Raw genomic sequence first — 21,438 nt, forward strand, 5'->3', positions numbered from 1 at the left:
CACACACAATGCCGTAAGAAATACAACGATCTGACCAGGATTGTGAGGGTGAGTAGCCTTTCCAGTCTCCTCCTCATTCTTGCATGTACACCTGACATGATGGGCAAAGGGACCTGAAAGTCCTTTTGGCCAGCCCTCAGCCAGCAGCATTGGGACAGTCATGAGCATCAAATGGCCATTCGGCACTCTACACTTTGGCCCAGCTATTCCACCATGGGAGGCAGTGGACAGTACATCAGGGCTTCACTCTGTCCAAGCTATTCCACCATGGGAGGCAGTACACACTACATCAGGGCTTCACTGCGCACTTACAGCCCGTCCTTTCTCTTGCAGGCTAAAGTAGCGTTTAATCGCCAGGCCCGTGCCAGGGGTGGCCGCGCCAAGCTGCAGAAGCTCACTCGGCTGGAGGAGCGCGTGTGTGTGCTCATGGGAGCCCGTGTGATTGTCCCCACAGCGTGCGGTGTATCCGACCCTCCCCTGCCCGGCAATGGTAAGGACCTCGCCTTTTGGCCCTCTCGCGTCGCACTGGCCCATCCGAGCTACCTCCTTTGCCACTGTCCCACCAATGCGCTGAATCCCACCAGTCCTAACTCCCTCGCTGACGCCGTCTCCTCACTCTGAAGCTACTCTTGTGCATTCCTGCTTTCAGCTGGTGACGACCAGGACCCTGAGGCTGCCAGTGACAGCACCTCCAACCAGGAGGAGGAGGAGGAGCAAGCCGGACCTTCGGGGGAACAGTCACGTCCCGCAGGAGAGGAGGAAATGCTCGACACCTCCTCACTGGACGAGTGCCTGGAGGAACTGTCGCAGGGCAATGCAGCTTCTGGGACCAGTGGCGTCCAGCCACCCAGCAGCCGTGCGCGTGGCCCGCGGCCTTCCCCCCAAAGGGGGGAAGGATCAGAGGGGAGTGCTGCTGCTCGGCACACTCGCCGTCACCAACGCGGCAAGGGTCCCCTAGTTCGGCCCCCTCCTCCCCAGCGGGAGAGTCGCGACTCCAGTCCGGACACCTTCACTTCGGAGGAGGTGCGGAAGCTCGATCAGATGGCCGACGACTCGGACCGGCGCCACACGGAGCTCATGAGCGTGGTGGGGCGCATGCCTGAGGCCATCGAGTCGCTGGCGACCAGTGTGCGCGAGTTCGGGGCAGCAACTGCCGCGACTGGCCGCATGCTAACTGATGCCGTCAAGACCCTGGCGGATGTGATGCGCGCGCACACCAGGACCACAGGGCCACTCACTGCTGCCACACGCGCTGTCTCAGGCAGGCATCGCCAGGGCAGGCGCCGCGCTGGACCATCCCAGCAAGCCGGCCGTCGGCTGATTGCTGCGGATCCTGCAGTGCGGGCCCGGCCGAGTGCCACCGCGCCACAGCACCAGCCAGCGCATCCCAGACGCCAGCTGGCCCACATTGCGCCATCCGTCGCCGCCATTCCCCCTCTGGGGCGTCAAGGGCAAGCGGCTGCAGCTGATGGTGGCCAGGCTCAGGTGCGCCACTCAGGAGACGGCCCCTCGAGGCCCAAACGCCGTGTAGGCCGCCCCCCAGCGGCATCTGGCGGAAGGGCATCTGAGCCTCAGGCGCCTTCCCCCAGCCTCGCAGCAGCCACTGGGCAGAGCTTGCGAAGGAGCAGCAGGCAGGGCAGGGGAGGCAAAATGCTGGCCAAGGTCTCGCCCTCGCGGGCCACTCAGTAGAGGGTGTGGCCAGCTTTCCTTTAATATGGCGGTGGCCATCTTTATTTTGCCCATGGTTGTGCTTTTGGAGGGCTTTTTTTTTGCGTTAGGCCGACGTTGAGGCCCGGTTTCAATAAAGGTGGAGTGGCTCCTCCCCAGTTTGTGGGAGTGAGTCGTTTGTTGGGCTTTTTGTGGGGCCCGTTTATTGTTTTTGGGGATTCATGTGGGAAGGGCTTTTCATTTTTGTGTAATAAAAAATTATCTTTATTCATGCAGTCTCCATGGTTGTTCTTCTTAGTGTTTGTTGGCTTCGCCGGCTGAGGGCTTGCGGAGCGGCTGCATTCATCTTCCCTCATGGCCCCTGGCCATTCCCTGACAGGGGGCTTAGAAGTACCGTGTAATAAGGTGGCGTCGTGCGGCCCTTGGCCCTGGTCGCTCCCTCCTGGGAACGTACTCCTGCTCCTCCTCCTCCTCCTCCTCCTCCTCCTCATGCTCCTCCTGCTCCTCCTCCTGAGGTGCTGGTCCAACGTCAGGTGGCAGTGCCTGAGTCCTGCGGATAGCCAGGTTGTGTAGCATGCAGCAAACCACCACAAATTGGGAGACCCGGTCCGGCGAATACTGGAGAGCTCCTCCGGAGCGATCAAGGCAGCGGAACCGCTGCTTGAGGACCCCAATAGTTAGCTCGATGATGTTGCGGGTGGTTTGATGGCTCTCGTTGTAGGCCTCTTCAGCAGCGGTCCTGGGCGCGCGGAGCGGGGTCATGAGCCAGGTGCACAAAGGATAGCCTTTGTCCCCGAGTAGCCATCCTCTTGGGGGAGGCTGTGCCTGGAACATGTCATGCACAGTACTCTGCCGCAGGATAAAGGCATCGTGGCTGCTGCCTGGGAAGCTGGCATTGACTGCCATGATGCGCTGCTTGTGGTCACAGACCAGCTGCACATTCAGAGAATGGTAGCCCTTCCTGTTGCGATACTGCTCGCCATGCTCCAGAGGGGCCCGCAAAGCCACATGCGTACAGTCAATGGCGCCCTGCACCAAGGGGAATTCCCCGAGTCTGGAAAATCCCAATGCGCGCTGATGCTGGCTCTCCAGGGCCATGGGGAAGGAGATGAATTGGCTTCTCCTTCTGAACAGTGCTTCGGTCACCTGGCGGATGCAGCGATGCGCGCCGTACTGGGAGATGTTTGCTATGTCCCCAGCAGCGTATTGGAAGGAGCCGGTGGCATAGAAGTTCAATGCCACCGTCACCTTCACTTCCACCGACAGAGACGTCCTGCACCTGAGCTTTGGCCGCAGATCTCGGCGAAGCAGGTGGCAGATCTCTGCAATCACCCCCTTTCGGAATCGGAGCCTTTTAACACATCGCGCGGCACTCATGTTTAGGTAGGAGCGCTGCTGGCGGTATAGCCTGACTGGGTAAGGCCTACGTGGCCGACGCCTGTAGCCCCCTCTGCCTCTAGCCAGGGCTGCCCCTCTCACAATGCGTCTGCGAGCCCTACGGACATGGAGCTGCAGCTCCGCGTTGGCACCCCATGCAACCCCCATCAAATCCTGGCAAACACTCTAATTTCCAAATGGCCACTTGCAGCGCTGTTGCCTGAGTCCAAAAATACCTGGCTCTTGCTGCTTGAAACCAGTTAGCTATCCTCCTTGTTGTGTCTCCAGAAATGCGTTGCACAAGACTGTTTTCTGAAAAAAGGATGGCCTTTATACTGGAGAGGACGTTCCCTTTAATTAGCGCCCCCCGGGGCCCGCGCTGGTTGTGTTGCGTTCCTTTTTCCAAACGCTCCGGCCGCCCGCCGCACAATGGGGCGGTCCGACTGAAGTTTGCAATCGGGGCGGCCAAAGGGCGTTGCACGAGGATGTGACGTCATTTTCTGCGCGCGCATCCGGGCGGGCGCTAAACTTTGCGCAGGCACTAACGGGCAACTTAATTTGGGGCGGGGCGCAAACTGCGCTGCGCCCGGGCGCTACACGCATAGCGCCCGGAAATCACTTCTCTTAAGGCGCTAACTGCTGGCGCAAGCAACTGAAAATCTAGCCCTATGTGTTTAATTCACGTCTCTATGCGTTTAATCCCAGAATCAACATGTTTAATCCCAGTGTCAATGTGTTTAATCCCAGTGTCAATGTGTTTAATCCCAGTCTCAATGTGTTCAATATCAATCCCGATGTGTTTAATCCCAGACCCAATGTGTTTAATCCCAGTCTCCATGTGTTTAATCCCAGTCTGAATGTATTTAATCTCAATCTCAATGTGTTCAATATCAATCCCGATGTGTTTAATCCCAGACCCAATGGCCTAGAAATTCATTGACGCCACTTTTGGGGCGCTAAAGTGGGGCGTCCGCTAAAGTTTGCGGCCGCCGCCAAATCTAGGCCACTTCTCCGATATTCATTAGCTTCGCCCTACTAGTTCGGGCGAGCGCTAAAACTGCTGCTGGACGCCTCTCTTTGGGCGCTAAGCCGGAGGTGGTGATCAATAGCGCCGAGGCCGGGCGCAACGCAGGTGCGGCCATCTCGTGACTGACAGCAGACACCCTGGCGCCGGCCAGCTCTTAAGGGGGACGGGTCGACTGTGTCTGCTGCCACGCCCTGGATAGTGGAGCCCTCCAGCTAGGCCTGAACACTGCTGCTGGACCCAAATAGCGCCTGAAGACATGGAGAAGGCCCGTGAACGTGCGCAGCGCTTCTCAGAGCGTGATCTGAGTGTGCTGCTTGCTGCTGTGGAGAAGAGGCGCCATGTTTTGTACCCGGACAATGGCAAGAAGGCGACGGTCCGCGTCTACAGGAGAGCCTGGAGGCATGTCGCCAGCAAGCTGTCAGCCAACAGCGACGTCCCCAGGACCGGTGCCCAATGCCGCAAAAAGTTAAATGACCTCACATGCATTGTCAGGGTGAGTACCCTTTCCAATGACCTCCTCATCCTTGCATGTGCACCTCACATTATGGGCAAAGGGACCTGAAAGCTCTAATGGCCAGCCTTCATCCAGCAGCTATGGCACAGGCATGAGCATCAATTGCACATTCTGCACTGAACACACTGGCCAAGCTATTCCACCATGGGAGGCAGTGCACACCAGATCATGGCGACACACTGGCCAGGCTATTCCACCATGGGAGGCAGTGCACACCAGATCATGGCGACACACTGGCCGGGCTATTCCACCATGGGAGGCAGTGCACACCAGATCATGGCGACACACTGGCCAGGCTATTCCACCATGGGAGGCAGTGCACACCAGATCATGGCGACACACTGGCCAGGCTATTCCACCATGGGAGGCAGTGCACACAAGATCACGGTGACACACTGTACTTAGAGGCCGTCCTTTCTCTTGCAGGCCAAGCTGGCGAATAATCGCAAGAGCCGGACTGCGACCGGGGGAGGACGACCCCATATCCAGCCACTCACCGACCTGCAACATCGCGTGGAGCGCCTCATGGGTGGCCGGGTGATTGGGCCCGTTGCATGTGGAGATGCCGACCCTGTTCTGGGCAGCAATGGTAAGGACATCACCTTTTGCACCTCTCTCGTCCCACTTGCGCATCAGATCTACATCCTTTGCCACTGTCTGACCAATGCGCTGAATGCCACCACTCATGCATCCCGCACTGACGCCCTCTCCTCACTCTAAAGCTACTCTTGTGCCTTCCTGCTTTCAGATGGTCAAGAGGAGGTCCCTCAACTTGCCAGTGACAGACCCTCCGAGGAGGAGCAGGAGGAGGAGCAAGAGGAAGGCGGCCCATCAGGGGAACCATCAGCCGCAGCCACCCAGGCCAATGTAGGGGACACGTCTTCCCTGGAGGGCAGCGTGGCAGAAGTGTCGAAGGGGAGGGGAGCTCCTGGGACCTGCGTGCTGCAGAAAGGCGGGAGGGGGGTGGAAGCTCGGCGGCCTTCTCCCCAGAGGGGGGATGCGTCGGAGGGGAGTCCAATTGCTCGACCCAGCGGCCTCCAGCAACGCAGGAAGGGTCGGCCAGCTCGGCAGCCTTCTCCCCAGAGGGAGAGTCCGGCCTCCAGTCAGGAGATGCTCTTCGCCGAGGAGATGGAACGCCTCGAAGACTTGTCCGCGGACTCGGAGCGCCGGCACACGGAGCTCATGGCGGCAGTGGCACGGTTGCCTGAGTCCATCGATTCCCTCTCTCGGAGTGTGGCCGAGTTCGGGCCCTTAGAGGCCACCAGTCGGGCGGAATACCAGGCAGATCTGTCAGCGACTGGCCAGGTGATTAGTGGTGCCGTCCAGTCACTGGCTGCTCTGCTGCGGTCAGTGAACAGGTCAACACGGGCACTCACTGCTGCCACACTCGCTGTGTCAGCCAGGCATCACCAGGGCACCCGGCGCGCTGCAGCAGCACAGCGGTCTGTCCCTCGGCAGATTGGTGCGCATGCTGCAGTGCTGGCCCGGGCGAGTGCCAGTGTCTCAGGCGACCAGCGAGCGCCTGCCATCCGCCAGCTTGCCGCCATTCCTCCAGCCGCCACTGCCACTCCCCCAGTGGAGCTGCCAGGAGCTGCTGCAGTGACTGATGCTGGCCAGCCACAGCTGCAGCAATCAACAGCCGCCCGCTCGACGGCCAGACCTCGACTAGGCCGACCCCCAAGGGCATCTGCCGTCACGACATGTGCCCCTCAGGAGCCTGCCCCCAGCCTTGCAGCAGCCAATGGCCTTACTTTGAGGCGGAGCAGCAGGGCGGGCAGGGGCCACCCAAAGATGGCCAAGGCATTGCTCTAGTGGGCCAAATAGTCGAATGTGTGGCCATTTGTGTTTGTTTCTTGAGGCCGAGAATTGGATGTTTGTTTTTTGAAGGCCGATGATGTGATGTTTGTTTTTGACGTAGGCTGAGAATGACGGCCATTTTAGTTGCCCTATTTTGTTAATCCTCTCCAGGTTGTGGGAGCGAGTAATGTGTTTGAGTGTTTTTTGGGGGTTTCGTCTGTTTTTGGTTTTCATGTGGGAAGGGCCCAGAGTTTGTACAATAAAGCATTTTATTTATTCACATTGTCCATGGTTGACCTTTGAAGTGTTTGTTGCCTTAACCGGCTGAGGGCTTGCGGAGCGGCTGCAATCATGTTCTATCACTGGCACAAGCCATTCCCTGACAGGGGGCCTAGAAGTGACGTTCAATAAGCCGCCGACGGGCGGCCCTTGGACCTTGTGCGTCCCTCCTGGGCTGGTACTCCTCGTCCTCGTCGTCCTCATGCTCCTCCTGCTCCTCCTCCTGAGGTGGTGGTCCAACGTGAGGTGGCAGTGCCTGAGTCCTGCGGATAGCCAGGTTGTGCAGCATGCAGCAAACGACGACGAATTGGGAGACTCGATCCTGCGAATACTGGAGGGCTCCCCCGGGGCGATCGAGACAGCGGAACCGTTGCTTGAGCACGCCGATTGTTTGTTCTATGAGGTTCCTCGTCGCTTGATGGCTCTCGTTGTATGCCTCTTCAGCAGGGGTCGTGGGCGCGCGGAGCGGGGTCATGAGCCAGGTACACAAAGGATAGCCTTTGTCCCCGATAAGCCATCCTCTTGGGGGAGGCTGTGCCTGGAACATGTCAGCCACAGTTGTCTGTCGCAGGATAAAGGCATCGTGGCTGCTGCCTGAAAAGCGGGCATTGACAGCTAGGATGCGCTGCCTGTGGTCACACACCAGCTGTACATTGAGGGAATGGTAGCTCTTCCGGTTGCGGTACTCCTCGGCATGCTCAAGAGGTGCCCGCAAAGCCACATGCGTGCAGTCAATGGCGCCCTGCACCATGGGGAAGCCCGCTATTCTTGCAAACCCCACTGCACGCTGCTGCTGCTTGTCCAGGGTCATGGGGAAGGAGATGAATTGATGTCTCCTTCTGAAAAGGGCTTCGGTCACCTGGCGGATGCAGCAATGCACGACGAACTGGGAGATGTTAGCGATGTCCCCAGTAGCGGATTGGAAGGGGCCGGAGGCATAGAAGTTGAGAGCCACCGTCACCTTCACTGCCACCGACAGAGACGTCCTGCGCATCAGCTGTGGCTGCAGATCTCTCTGAAGCAGCCGGCAGATGTCTGCAACCACCTCCCTTCGGAATCGCAGCCTCCTAACACACATCGCGGCAGACATGGTCAGATAGGAGGTCTGCTGGCAGTATACCCTGCGTGGGTAAGGCCTCAGTTGGCGACGCCTGTTGCCCCCTCTGCGTCTAGCCAGGGTTGCCACTCTCTCACGGCATCTGTAAGCCCTTCTGGCATAAGGCTGAAATTCTGCGTTGCCACCCAATGCAGCCCCCATTATATGCTGGCAAACACTGAGCTCTGAATGAAGGCAAAGATAATTGGTAAGCTCTGGCCTGAGCCAAAAATACCTGTCCAAGTGTTGGTCCAAACCAGTAAACTCTCCTCCTTGGTCTCTGTCCAAAAAACCGTTGCTCAAGAGTGAATGCTGCAAAATGGCTGGCCTTTATACTGCTGGGTAAGTGCCCTTTAATTTGTGCTCCCCGCGGCCCGGCTGGCCTGTGTACCGTTCCACTTCACAGTTGCTCGGGCCGCCCGGCGCACAATGGGCCAGTGCGAGTGAAGTTCCGGTTTGGGGCGCACAAAGGGCGTTGCACTATTAAATGACGTCATGATCTGTGCGCGCAGCAGGGCGCGCGCTAAGACTTTGCGCCGGCGCTAAATGTGTCCTGAAGTTGGGGAGAGGCGCAGATCGCGCTGCGCCCGGGCGATAAGCGCCTAGCGCTCGAGATCTACTCCCCCTAAGGCGCTAACGGCTGGCGCGCCCAACTGAATTTCTAGGCCAATGTGTTTAATCCCAGTGTCATTGTTTTAATCCCAGTCTCGATGTGTTTAATCCCAGTCTCCATGTGTTTAATCCCAGTCTCCATGTGTTTAATCCCAGTCTCAATGTGCTTAATCCCAGTCTGAATGTATTTAATCCCAGTCTCAATGTGTTTAATCCCAGTCCCGGTTCCCTTAATCCCAGTCTGAATGTATTTAATCCTAGTCTCGATGTGTTTAATCCCAGTCCCGGTGTGCTTAATCCCAGTCTGAATGTATTTAATCCCAGTCTTGATGTGTTTAATCCCAGTCCCGGTGTGCTTAATCCCAGTCTGAATATATTTAATCTCAGTCTCTATGTGTTTAATCCCAGTTTTGATGTTTTAATCCCAGTCTCGATGTGTTTAATCCCAGACTCGATGTGTTTAATTCCCATCTTTATGTGTTTAATCCCAGTCTCAATGTATTTAATCCCAGTCTCGATGTGTTTAATCCCAGAATCGATGTTTAATCCCCAGCATGATGTGTTTAATCTCAGTCTCCATGTGTTTAATCCCAGTGTCGATGCGTTTAATCCCAGAATCGATGTGTTTATTCCCAGTTTTGATGTGTTTAATCCCAGTCTCGATTTTTTAATCCCAGTCTTGATGTGTTTAATCCCAGAATTGATATGTTTAATCCCAGATCGATGTGTTTAATCCAAGACCCGAGCTCTTTACTCCCAGTCTCGATGTGTTTAATCCCAGTCCCGATGTGTTTAATCCCAGTCTCCAAGTGTTTAATCCCAGTCTGAATGTATTTAATCGCAGTCTCAATGTGTTCAATCCCAATTCCAATCTGTTTAATCCCAGACCCGATGTGTTTAATCCCAGTCTCGATGTGATTAATCCCAGTCTTGATGTGTTTAATCCCAGAATCGATATGTTTAATCCCAGATCGATGTGTTTAATCCAAGACCCGAGGTCTTTACTCCCAGTCTCGATGTTTTAATCCCAGACCCAATGTGTTTAATCCCAGTCTCGATGTTTTAATCCCAGTCTCAATGTGTTTAATCCCAGTTTCGATGTGTTTAATCCCAGTCGCAATCTGTTTAACCCTATAATCGATGTGTTTAATCCCAGTCTCGATGTGTTTATTCCCAGTCTCTATGTGTTTAATTCACGTCTCCATGCGTTTAATCCCAGAATTGACATGTTTAATCCCAGTGTCAATGTGTTTAATCCCAGTCTCGATGTGATTAATCCCATTCTCGATGTGATTAATCCCAGTCTCGATGTGATTAATCCCAGTCTCGATGTGTTTAATCCCAGTCTTAATGTGTTTAATCCCAGTCTTGATGTGTTTAATCCCAAAATCGATGTGTTTAATCCCAGATCGATGTCTTTTATCCCAGTCCCTATGTCTTTAATCCCAGTCCCAATGTGTTTAATCCCAGTCCCCATGTGTTTAATCCCAGTCGCCATGTGTTTAATCCAGTCGCAATGTGTTTAATCCCATAATTGATGTGTTTAATCCCATAATCGATGTGTTTAATCCCAGTCTTGATGTGTTTAATCCCAGTCTCAATGTGTTTTATCCTATAATCAATGTGTTTAATCCCATAATCGATGTGTTTAATCCCATTATCGATGTGTTTATAATCCCAGTCCTGATGTTTTTAATCCCAGTCTTGATGTATTTAATACCAGTCCCGATGTGTTTAATCCCAGTCCTGATGTGTTTAATCCCAGTCTCACTGTGTTTAATCCCAGCCTCGTTTTGTTTAATCCCAGTCTTGATGTGTTTAATTCCAGCCCCGATGTGTTTAATCCCAGTCCCGATGTGTTTAATCCCAGTCTCGATATGTTTAATCTCAGTCCCGCTGTATTTAATTCTCATTTGCCCAGTGTGTAATCATTAATTCTATTTGTTTATTCCAAGTCTTGTGTGCTTAACTCAATTTGCTTTTGAGTATAACAGAGGTCATTGAAACAGACTGAGGGAGTGAATGAAAGTGAGGCAGATTCTGAGGGACTGTGATTCCAAAGACTGATGCACATGGTGTACAGACAGATACATCCAAGCACTGAATGTGGGAGACTGCCTGGTGTGGAGTCTCACATGATGGATCAGACAATGAGACAATCAGACATGGAGCTCAGCTCATCCAATTCATGCCCTTCCCAATCGTAGCCTGATAATCAGGAGTTACGGGTACCAACCCTCCAGGGTTGTCCTGGCATCTCCAGGAATTGACGATTAATCTCCAGGACACTGCTGCCAGCAACTTCTGGGAAATTTGAACACTTTTGTTTATTTCCCTACATTACAACAACGACTCCACTTCAAAAGTACTTCATTGGCTGTAAAGTGCTTTGTGACTTCCTGAGGTTGTGAAAGGCGCTATAGAAATGCAAGTCCATTGCTTTGTTTATTAGTTATAAAAATATTGATGAGGAAATAAGTCCATCTGACTGGCAGGAGGCGGGAGATCATGTGATCAAACCTCCAGGAATATGTCCAGCCAGAGTTGGCAACCCCATGTGAAGTGTGTGAAACGGATTTACCGATCTGCTTCATCGAGACTCCCGGGCAGGAGCAGAGGCTCGCATTGTCGGGACTGCAGTGAGAGGGTAAGTAGATAGATATGGAGCATAAGTACAAGCAAGGTTGGGGGGGTGGGGGTGATCTTTACAAATCCTACATTTGCCCTGGTATCTCCTGCAACTTGATGGAAAGTGACTTTTTAAATAGAGTGAGCGTGATAGAGATTGGATAGAGAGAAAGAGAGAGATGGGTTGAGTATGGATGCACAGATAGACAATAATAGCTAGGAAAGGAAGATCACACAAAAAGATGTCTAGTTTTTGCTCCCAGCTAGCTGCGAGTGCCTTTACTGTATCTTGTTGTTCTGTAGCCCATTTCACAATGAATGCTGTTAACACAACATTCTGACACTAAATAATTGAACACACTTCCCGAAGTGTCAAACATTCTAATTCAGACAGAAGTGATATCTGCTTCGGTTTGTTCCTTGGGTTTATTTCTGAGCCCCCTGAAGACAATTTCTTAAGCGTTTCGAAGTCTCCTGTCACCCCATCCCCTCATTTTACAGAATCCTGTTGGTTGAGTTCAGTGCAGTTCTTTGGTGCTAAAGGGAGCTTACGGATGTACCATAAAAGCAGTAGGTAATAAACGCCTTGGTTAGATGTTTAATGTTAAACAATGAGACACATGATGTTAAAGTTCAAGTCTGGCCCAGATGCAGTGAGTAGACATGATGTCCAACCCCACCCAGGCTTCACACCGCACTGGATACAACGAGCTGAACTGCCGCGGGGTCGGCTGCAAATCTGAGCAAGCTCCTTGTGTCCTGTTAACATCCGTTGTCTCGCTGTGGGATGGAGGGGAGGTTGTGGGAGGAATACTCAAGTATCCATTAACAACTTTTATTCCACAGTTCACCCTGATTCATATCAGCCCTAGATCGCAGATAATCACAATAAAATCCACCTGCATCAATAGAGCTCCTGGCACCGTGACTATGGGAGGGAGAGATTTTTCTCTGTGTGTGGTGAAATCGCAAACTTTATCTTTATAATCAGGCGAACGATTTGTATGTACTGACCCAGGCTGATCATTTGATTCCACATAGTGCACAGAGAAAATCTTCCCCCATCATTACCTTTTGAGCATTAAAGGAACACTCTAGGATAAGGCCCTATATAGAGCACTAGCTGGGGGAGCCCGGCTTTGCCAGGGCTGTTTTGGGCCGGGCGGTTTAAATCGAGTCCCAGGCTTTGGGGCCTCTCTGTGTCCCTCTGTGAATCTGCTGCCGGGCAACATTTTAAATCGAGTCCCAGGCTTTTGGGCCCTGTCTCTGTGTCCCTCTCTCAATCTGCTGCCGGGCCAGGCTTTGGGGCCTCTCTGTGTCCCTCTGTGAATCTGGTGCCGGGCAACATTTTAAATCGAGTCCCAGGCTTTTGGGCCCTGTCTCTGTGTCCCTCTCTCAATCTGCTGCCGGGCAACATTTTAAATCGAGTACCAGGCTTTCAGGCCCTGTCTGTCTGTCCCTCTGTGAATCTGCTGCTGGGCAACATTTTAAATCGAGCCCCAGGCTTTTGGGCCCTGTCTCTCTGTCCCTTTGTGAATCTGCTGCCGGGCAACATTTCTACCTTTTAATACCTTCAAAGATGAAAGTGAAAGTACTTATAAAACGTTTTTGGTAAATCTTTTAAAAATAACATAAGAGATACTAACTTTTTGGAAGCTGCATCAGCAGATTTTGAGCTGGAAGTAAATGGTGTTTTTAGCTTGAGGCAATGGCTGCCACATCCCTGAGATGAAAACGATTAGTCCCGCCCACACACACACCCCGATTGGCCAACCATCAGGGGACTGTACTGTAGGATTGGTCAATCGTGACGGCACAGGATTGGTCAAACCTTGACGTCAGTCAATCAATGCTAAGTAGCAGATAATGAGTTTAATTTTGAAGGTTTTTTGCATAAGGCGCGAACAATTTTCGTCCGACCGAAAAGTAAATACACTTACGACCGTCCCGGAACCGTAAGCTTTCTTCGGAGGTAACGCACGCATAGGTACGCTGTATAACTTTCGAGCGCATAGCCGGACAGACGCACACCCGAGGACAGACAGACAGACAGATAGACAGACAGACAGATCGATTCGTTTATATATATAGATGTGGGATTGATAAACCATCAGATATACCATCTCAATCAACTCCTTTGGAACAGAAATAGGCATTAGGCCCAAACGCATGTCCCTTTAGAATCAATCTCAACCCCACCTTTCCCAATGTATTCCTCAAACTGTTGTCTCGCATTAAGCTGGCTCTTGAACCTATCCCTTTGGATAAATAACTGATGAAGACATTGTAAATCTAAGTCGTTGACCTTTAGAGGTCATTGTGACATAGGGATTGATTCATGAAGAGGCAGCTAGGCCTACAGTACATCGGGGTCTGATCTTTGGTCAACAGCATATTGGATGTATGGCAAATGTTTGCTACCTCCCTTTCTCAGTTCTCATAACATTCTGGACCTCTCGAGATCTTCCACTGATGTTACACTCCATGAGATAACATGTAACTTCATGGAATCTTCCATGCGTTCCTAGAATATAACTATGAGACCTTTCATGAAGTCCCCAGTTCTGGGCACCGCACCTCAGGAAGGATATATTGGCCTTGGGGAGGGGGGGGGGGGTGCAGTGTAGATTCATCACAATGATACCGGAGCCTAAAGGATTAAATTCTGAGGACAGGTTGCATAGACTAGGCTTGTATTCCCTTGAGTATAGAAGATTAAGCAGTGATATAATTGAGGAGTTTAAAATGATTAAAGGATTTGATAGGGTAAATAGAAAGAATCTATTTCCTCTAGCGGGGAATCCATAAAAAGGAGGCATAACCTTAAAATTAGAGCTAGGCCGTTCAGGGGTGCTGTCAGGAAGCACTTCTTCACACAAAGGGTAGTGGAAATCTAAAACTCTCTCCCACAAAAAGCTGCTGAGGTTGGGAGTCAATTGAAAATTTGAAAACTAAAATTGATAGATTTTTGTTAGGCCAGGGTATTAAGAGATATGGAACCAAGGCGGGTAGATGGAGTTAAGATACAGATCAACCATGATCTAATTGAATGGAAGAACAGGCTTGAGGGGCTGAATGGCCTCCTCCTGTTCCTATGTTCCTTTCTAAGTATCCATGGTTTCCCATGATATTCTATTTATTCCCGTAGTGTGCCTCTGGGCAACACTTGGAATTCCATGTTTTTGACCCTGGTATGTGTCGATCTCAATCATTGTTACTTATTTCTGAGGAGTGACTAATCCAGAGGTTTCTTTCAATTGGGTTCGGTTCAATGCTTTAACTTTTCCTGGTCCTTAGTGTGAAAAATGAAACCCATTCCTGGTATTGATATTCCTCACAGTGATGAACGTAGATGAGGAAAGAATTTTCTAAAGTATAGTGACAGAGGCTGCCAGCCCAGGCCTGTCCACGACATACTGTATTAGAATCCAGTGATTTCCACAAATCTGGGAAGTCAATCGAAGGCTTCCGCTGTGGGATCATCACCGGGGAAAGCCATGTAAGAGTCCAGGAGAGTATCCCACAAAATGCAACACCAGGGTTCTCAGGAGGGTGAAGACAACCATGAATCATCATGAGGAACATTCTCCACAGGTTTAGGCACAATCTTCTGGGAATGTGTAAAAACTCGGAATAGTGTTCTTATGGAGATAGGGACCATAATATCACTGAGGAGGTCTCATGCAAATCTCATGGAAAGGGAATGTCCCTCTGTGATTTTCCTTTTTTACATAATTACCTATGTATATGTACCGTATGTGTGTATAGGTCTCCCATTATAAAGTTTCTCTCTACATCTTTGTCTCTCCTCCCACCACACTGGCTGCTCATTTCTCATCTCACCACACTCTCCACCTCACTCCCCTCTTATTTCTCCTTATCCCCCATCTTCCTTTCCCTCAATAGGGAAAATCCGGTTCTGGAATAAGAACTGTTCTCTTTTGCTCTGGATGGGTGCTGACTTTCCGCCTCTTCTGAATCCTCTGCTGAGAAGGCAGCCTGGGACCTGCTGACTGAGTTGGATGATGCCCCGTCGTAGACTGTATCCCACGCAAATACTTTTTGGGGTAAGGGCTTCCTGATTGTCAGACAAAGGAACAGCAAGCCCAGACCGCAAAAAGATTCAAGAGAGAAAACATGAGATGGCTTCATCTTGAACTCCTTAGTCAGGAAAATCCCATTCATCAGCCTGCGGAGAACAACAAAGAAGCAACATGAATTGGTGCAGGAGGGAGGGCTTTAGTTTCCTGGATAACTGGGTCTGCTTCTGGGGAAGGTGGGACCTTTACAAGTCGGACGGGTTGCACCTGAACCTGAGCGGGACCAACATCCTTGCGGGGAGGTTTGCCAGTACTGTTGAGGGGGTTTAAACTAACTTGGCAGGGGGATGGGATGCGGAGTGGAGCTATAGTAGGGGGTAATGCACAGCCAAATATAGAGGAAAAAACAAGTCAGCCTGGAAGGCAGAGCAAATATGTAACAGCACAAGGGAGTATGGCAAGGCTGGATGGCATTTATTTTAATGCAAGGAGTCTTGCGAGTAAGGCTGATGAATTGAAGGTGTTGATGAACACATGGGAGTATGATATTATTGCTATCACAGAGACATGGTTGAGGGAGGGGCAGGACTGGCAGCTCAATATTCCAGGGTATAGAATCTTCAGGCGAGACAGAGGGGGGTGTAAAAGAAGAGTGGGTGTCGCAATATTAATCAAGGAGTCAATTACTGCTGTAAGGAGGGATGATATCTTAGCAGGTTCCTCTAATGAGGCCATATGGGTAGAACTTAAAAACAAAAAGGGGGCAAGCACTTTGCTGGGAGTGTACTATAGGCCCCCAAACTGACAAGGGGAGATAGAGGAACAGATATGTAGGCAAATCTCAGAGAAGTGTAGAAATAATAGGGTAATAATAGTAGGGGATTTCAACTTCCCCAATATTAACTGGGATAGTCAGAGTGTAAAAGGCTTAGGGGGTGTGGAATTCTTAAAGTGCATCCAGGAGAGCTTTTTGAGCCAGCATGTAGAAAGTCCTGCAAGAGAGGGGGCAGTACTGGACCTAATTCTAGGGAATGTAGTCGGTAGATGTGTCAGTAGGAGAGCATTTTGGTGAATGTGACCATAATTTGGTGAGATTTAAGGTAGTCATGGAAAAGGACAAAGATGGACCGGAAATAAAGGTTCTAAATTGGGGGAAGGCCAATTTTAATATGATAAGGCAGGATCTGGCCAAAGTGGACTGGGATCAGCTACTTGTAGGAAAATCCACATCAGAGAAGTGGGAGTCTTTCAGAAAGGAAATAGAGAGAGTACAACGCCAACATATTCCCGTAAAGGTCAAAGGTGGGACCAACAAGCCCAGGGAACCCTGGATGTCAAGGGATATACAAGAATGGATTAGTAAAAAAAGGGAGGCTTTTGGCAGATACAAAGGACTAAAAACAGTGGAAGCCTTAGAGGAGTATAGAAAGTGCAGGGGGGTACTTAAAAAAATAATTAGGAGAGCGAAGAGGGGGCATGAAAAAACACTGGTGGGCAAAATAAAGGAAAATCCCAAGGTGTTTTATAAGTATATTAAAGGCAAGAGGATAGCCAGGAAAAGAGTAGGGCTCATTAGGGACCAAAGTGGCAATCTGTGTGTAGAGCCGGAAGATGTGGGTGATGTTTTAAATGAATATTTTGCATCTGTGTTCACTATGGAGAAGGACGATGTAGGCATAGAAATCAGGCAGGGGGATTGTGATATACTTGAACAAATTAGTATTGAGAGGGATGAGGTACTAGCGGTTTTAGCGGCTTAAAAGTGGATAAATCCCCAGGCCCAGACGAGATGTATCCTAGGCTGCTGTGTGAGGCAAGGGAGGAGATTGCAGGGGCTCTGACACAAATTTTCAGATCCTCTCTGGCCACAGGGGAGGTGCCAGAGGACTGGAGGACAGCTAACGTAGTACCATTATTCAAGAAGGGTAGTAGGGATAAACCAGGGAATTACAGGTCAGTGAGCCTAACATCAGTGGTAGGGAAATTATTGAAAAAATTCTGAGGGACACAATTAGTCTCCACTTGGAGAGGCAAGGATTAATCAAGGATAGTCAGCATGGCTTTGTCAGGGGGAGATCATGTCTGACCAATTTGATTGAATTTTTCGAGGGGGTGACTAGGTGCGTGGATGAGGGTAGTGCATTTGATGTAGTCTACATGGACTTCAGTAAGGCTTTTGACAAAGTCCCGCATGGGAGACTGGTCAAGAAGGTAAGAGCCCATGGGATCCAGGGCAATTTGGCACATTGGATCCAAAATTGGCTTAGTGGCAGGAGGCAGAGGGTGATGGTCGAAGGTTGTTTTTGTGACTGGAAGCCTGTGTCCAGTGGTGTACCGCAGGGATCGGTGCTGGGTCCTTTGCTGTTTGTAGTGTACATTAATGATTTAGATATGAATGTAGGAGGTATGATCAGTAAGTTCGCAGATGACACGAACATTGGTGGAGTGGTAAATAGCGAGGAGGGAAGCCTCAGGCTACAGGACGATATAGACGGGTTGGTCAGATGTGCAGAACAGTGGCAAATGGTATTTAACCCTGAAAAGTGTGAGGTGATGCATTTTGGGAGGACTAACAAGGCAAGGAAATATACAATGAATGGTAGGACCCTAGGAAGGACAGAGGATCAGAGGGACCTTGGTGTGCATGTACATAGATCCCTGAAGGCAGCAGGACAGGTAGATAAGGTGGTTAAAAAGGCATATGGGATACTTGCCTTCATTAGCCAAGGCATAGAATATAAGAGCAGGGAGGTTATGATGGAACTTTTTCACCCAGAGGGTGGTTGGAATCTGGAACTCACTGCCTGAAAGGGTGGTAGAGGCAGGAACCCTCACAACATTCAGGAAGCATTTAGATGAGCACTTGAAATGCCATAGCATACAAAGCTACGGACCAAGTGCTGGAAAATAGGATTAGAATAGATAGGGCTTGATGGCCGGCGCGGACATGATGGGCCAAAGGGCCTCTTTCTGTGCTGTATGGCCTAGAAATTGGGTATAGTCCCGCTTGGGGCGTTAGAATTGGCGCAGCGCAAAGTTTATAGCCAGACGCAACTTATCGCCCCCTGGCGCGATATTGGGTTGCATCGCCCCTAAAGGTGATTGAGGCGCGAATTCAGGCATTACACGGGACTCCTAAGGCGCTAAACTTCCGGCGCAACCCAATATCGGAGCGGACGGGCGCAGCGCAGGTGCTTTCAATTACCGATGACCACGAGACTTCCAGGCGCCGGCCAGCTCTTAAAGGGGTGGGTCAGTCAGCTTCAGCATCCACACTCTGCGCCTTGCAGGCCTCAGAATCGACGCAGGCCCTTCTCTGGCGCTAAAAACTTGGACCAGATGGAGAAGGTGAGGCAGAGAGCAGAGCGCTTCACCAATGAGGCTCTGGAGCAATTGGTGGCCGCAGTGGAGCGCCGGCGAGATGTTCTCTACCCAGACAATGGCAGGAGGCCGAATCATAAGGACTACCGACGAGCTTGGAGGGATGTATGCCAGAGGGTCAACTCCAGCAGCATGGTGACCAGGAGCCCTGTCCAATGCAGAAAGAAATTCAACAACCTCATTCGGGTCATGAGGGTGAGTGTTGTTTCTGCAAACTTCTGCATCCCTTCATTTGCACCTGATTTTATGGCTACAGGGTGGGCTGTGCCCCATTGACCATCTGCCAGCAAGCACCCATGGCCCTTTCTGGGCACACACATGCACATTTGACTCAAGGCGTCATGTAAGGGCTCTTGCACCATGGGGGGCATGAGATGATCACTCAGGGCATCATGTAAGGGCTCTTGCACCATGGGGGGCATGAGATGATCACTCAGGGCATCATGCAAGGGCTCTTCCACCATGGGGGGCATGAGATGATCACTCAGGGCATCATGTAACATAACTTCCCCTCCTTTCCCCTGCAGTCCAAGCTGGCGAGGATTCGCAAAGACCAGCTTTGCACCGGTGGAGGACCTCCACAAGTGGCCACGCTCACAGATCTCGAGGAGAGAGTCCACCAGATTCCTGGAGGACGTCTGAGTGGTCCTGTAACCACTGCAGCTGCCGACCCCATTGTCGACAGCGATGGTAAGGTTCTCACCTTTTACAACTGTCTCCTTCCACTTGTTCCCCCCGCCAGCATGCTTTCTCACTGTGGACCCATGTCATAGCCTTGCTGCAATCTGGCATCCCTTGCTGCCAAGCTGTCCTTTTGCTAAAGCCACTCTTCCACCTCCCTGTTTTCAGATGCTGCATCACCAGCTCGGGAGCCGGGCCCTCAAGCTGCCAGTGCCAGTGCCTCCGAAGGCTCAATGAGAAAATTACTGTCCAACAGAAGGTCAGCAACTCTCTCCAGCAACGATCAGAATGGCCAGCCCAAATGGCTGCAGCTTTTATACTAGTGCTGTCCCCTTTAAAGAGCGCCCCCCAAGTCCGAGAAGGGCCTGGGAACGCGCCATCCAACTGTCACTAATAGCGCCAGGCGGAAAGGTTGTGGGCACCACCGAATATCCAGTCTGGGGGCGCCAAAAAGGCGTTGCACACTGAAATGACGTCATGATCTGCCTGCGCCCGTGGGCGCGCGCAAAGTGTTAGCGCCGGCGCTAAAAGGATACTCAATATGGGAGGTGGCGCTATATTCACTGCGCCTGCCCGAAAATTGGGTAACGCCCCAATTCTCGGGCTCTTTAGGCGCTAATCGCTGGCGCTACCAACCGAATTTCTAGGCCTATGACTCTATGGGGTCGATTTTCCTGGAGCCGTCAGGCGGGGTTTCAGGCGTGTGGGGGGGGGGGAAATCGCAGAAATAGGGGGTCGCGACCCCCCCGCCTGATTCCCCGCCCCGTCCGACTTTCACCCCGGCGTTTCAATCCGACCCAAATCAGTCCCGCCCGCAGCTGGCGGGACTGGTCGTCAGGAGCCTAATCACCAATAATTACATAGATACATAGATACATAGATACATAGAAGATAGGAGCAGGAGTAGGCCATTCGGCCCTTCGTGCCTGCTCCGCCATTCGATGAGATCATGGCTGATCCTTTAATTCAGTATCCCGTCCCCGCCTTCTCTCCGTAACCCTTAACCCCTTTTGCCCGTAGAAATATATCTAATTCCCTCTTAAATATATTTAATGAGCTGGCGTACACTGCCCTCTGTGGCAATGAGTTCCACAGGTTCACCACTCTCTGAGTGAAGAAATTCCCCCTCATCTCTGTCCTAAATGGTTTAGCCCTTATCCTTAAATTATGTCCTCTAGTTCTGTTCTCACCCGCCAAGGGAAACATTCCTTCTGCATCCAGTCTGTCTAGACCTGTCAGAATTTTATACACTTCTATGAGGTCCCCTCTCAATCTTCTAAACTCCAGTGTGTACATCCCTAAACTACATAGTCTCTCCTCATAGGTCATTCCCGCCATTCCTGGTATCAGCCTGGTGAATCGCCGCTGCACCCCCTCCATGGCAAGAACATCCTTCCTCAGATGAGGCGACCAAAACTGTACACAGTACTCGAGGTGTGGTCTCACCAGTGCCCTGTACAGCTGCAGCAAGGTATCCCTGTTCCTGTATTCTAACCCTTTTGCTATGAAGGCCAGCATACCGTTTGCCTTCTTGACCGCCTGTTGCACCTGCATGCTCGCCTTCAGTGACTGGTGTACAAGAACACCCAGGTCTCTCTGTACTTCCCCCTCTCCCAATCTATTGCCATTTAAATAATAATTTGCCCTCCCGTTCCTGCACCCAAGGTGGATAACTTCGCACTTGTCCACATTATAGTGCATCTGCCATTTATCCGCCCAATCGCCCAGTCTGTCCAAATCGCTCTGGAGCTTCCTGGTCTCTTCCTCTGAGCCCACCCCCCCTCCTAGTTTAGTGTCGTCTGCAAATTTGGAAATGCTGCATCCGACTCCCTGATCCAGGTCATTAATGTAAATTGTGAACAGCTGGGGGCCCAGGACAGATCCCTGTGGTACCCCACTTGTTACTGCCTGCCATTCAGAAAATGAGCCGTTTATTCCAACTCTCTGTTTTCTATCTGACAGCCAGTTCCCTATCCACGCCAAAACTTTCCCCTTTATCCCATGAGCCTCAATTTTCCATGCTAATCTTTTATGTGGGACCTTATCGAAGGCCTTTTGGAAGTCCAGGTACACCACATCTACTGGCTCTCCCCCATCTATTCTACCAGTTACTCCCTCAAAAAATTCCAATAGATTAGTCAAGCACGATTTACCCTTGTAAATCCATGTTGACTCTGTCCTATCCTGTCCCCATTTGCTAAGTGCTCCGCTATTTCATCCTTAATGATGGACTCCAGCATTTTGCCCACAACTGATGTAAGGCTTACAGGTCTGTAATTACCTGCTTTTTCCCTACCCCCCTTTTTGAATAGTGGGGTAACGTTAGCTACCCTCCAAT

The sequence above is a fragment of the Somniosus microcephalus genome, chromosome 17, assembly GCF_052327205.1.
Source record: "Somniosus microcephalus isolate GS21.2 chromosome 17, FLI_Smic_1.0, whole genome shotgun sequence".
Lineage (NCBI taxonomy): Eukaryota > Metazoa > Chordata > Chondrichthyes > Squaliformes > Somniosidae > Somniosus > Somniosus microcephalus.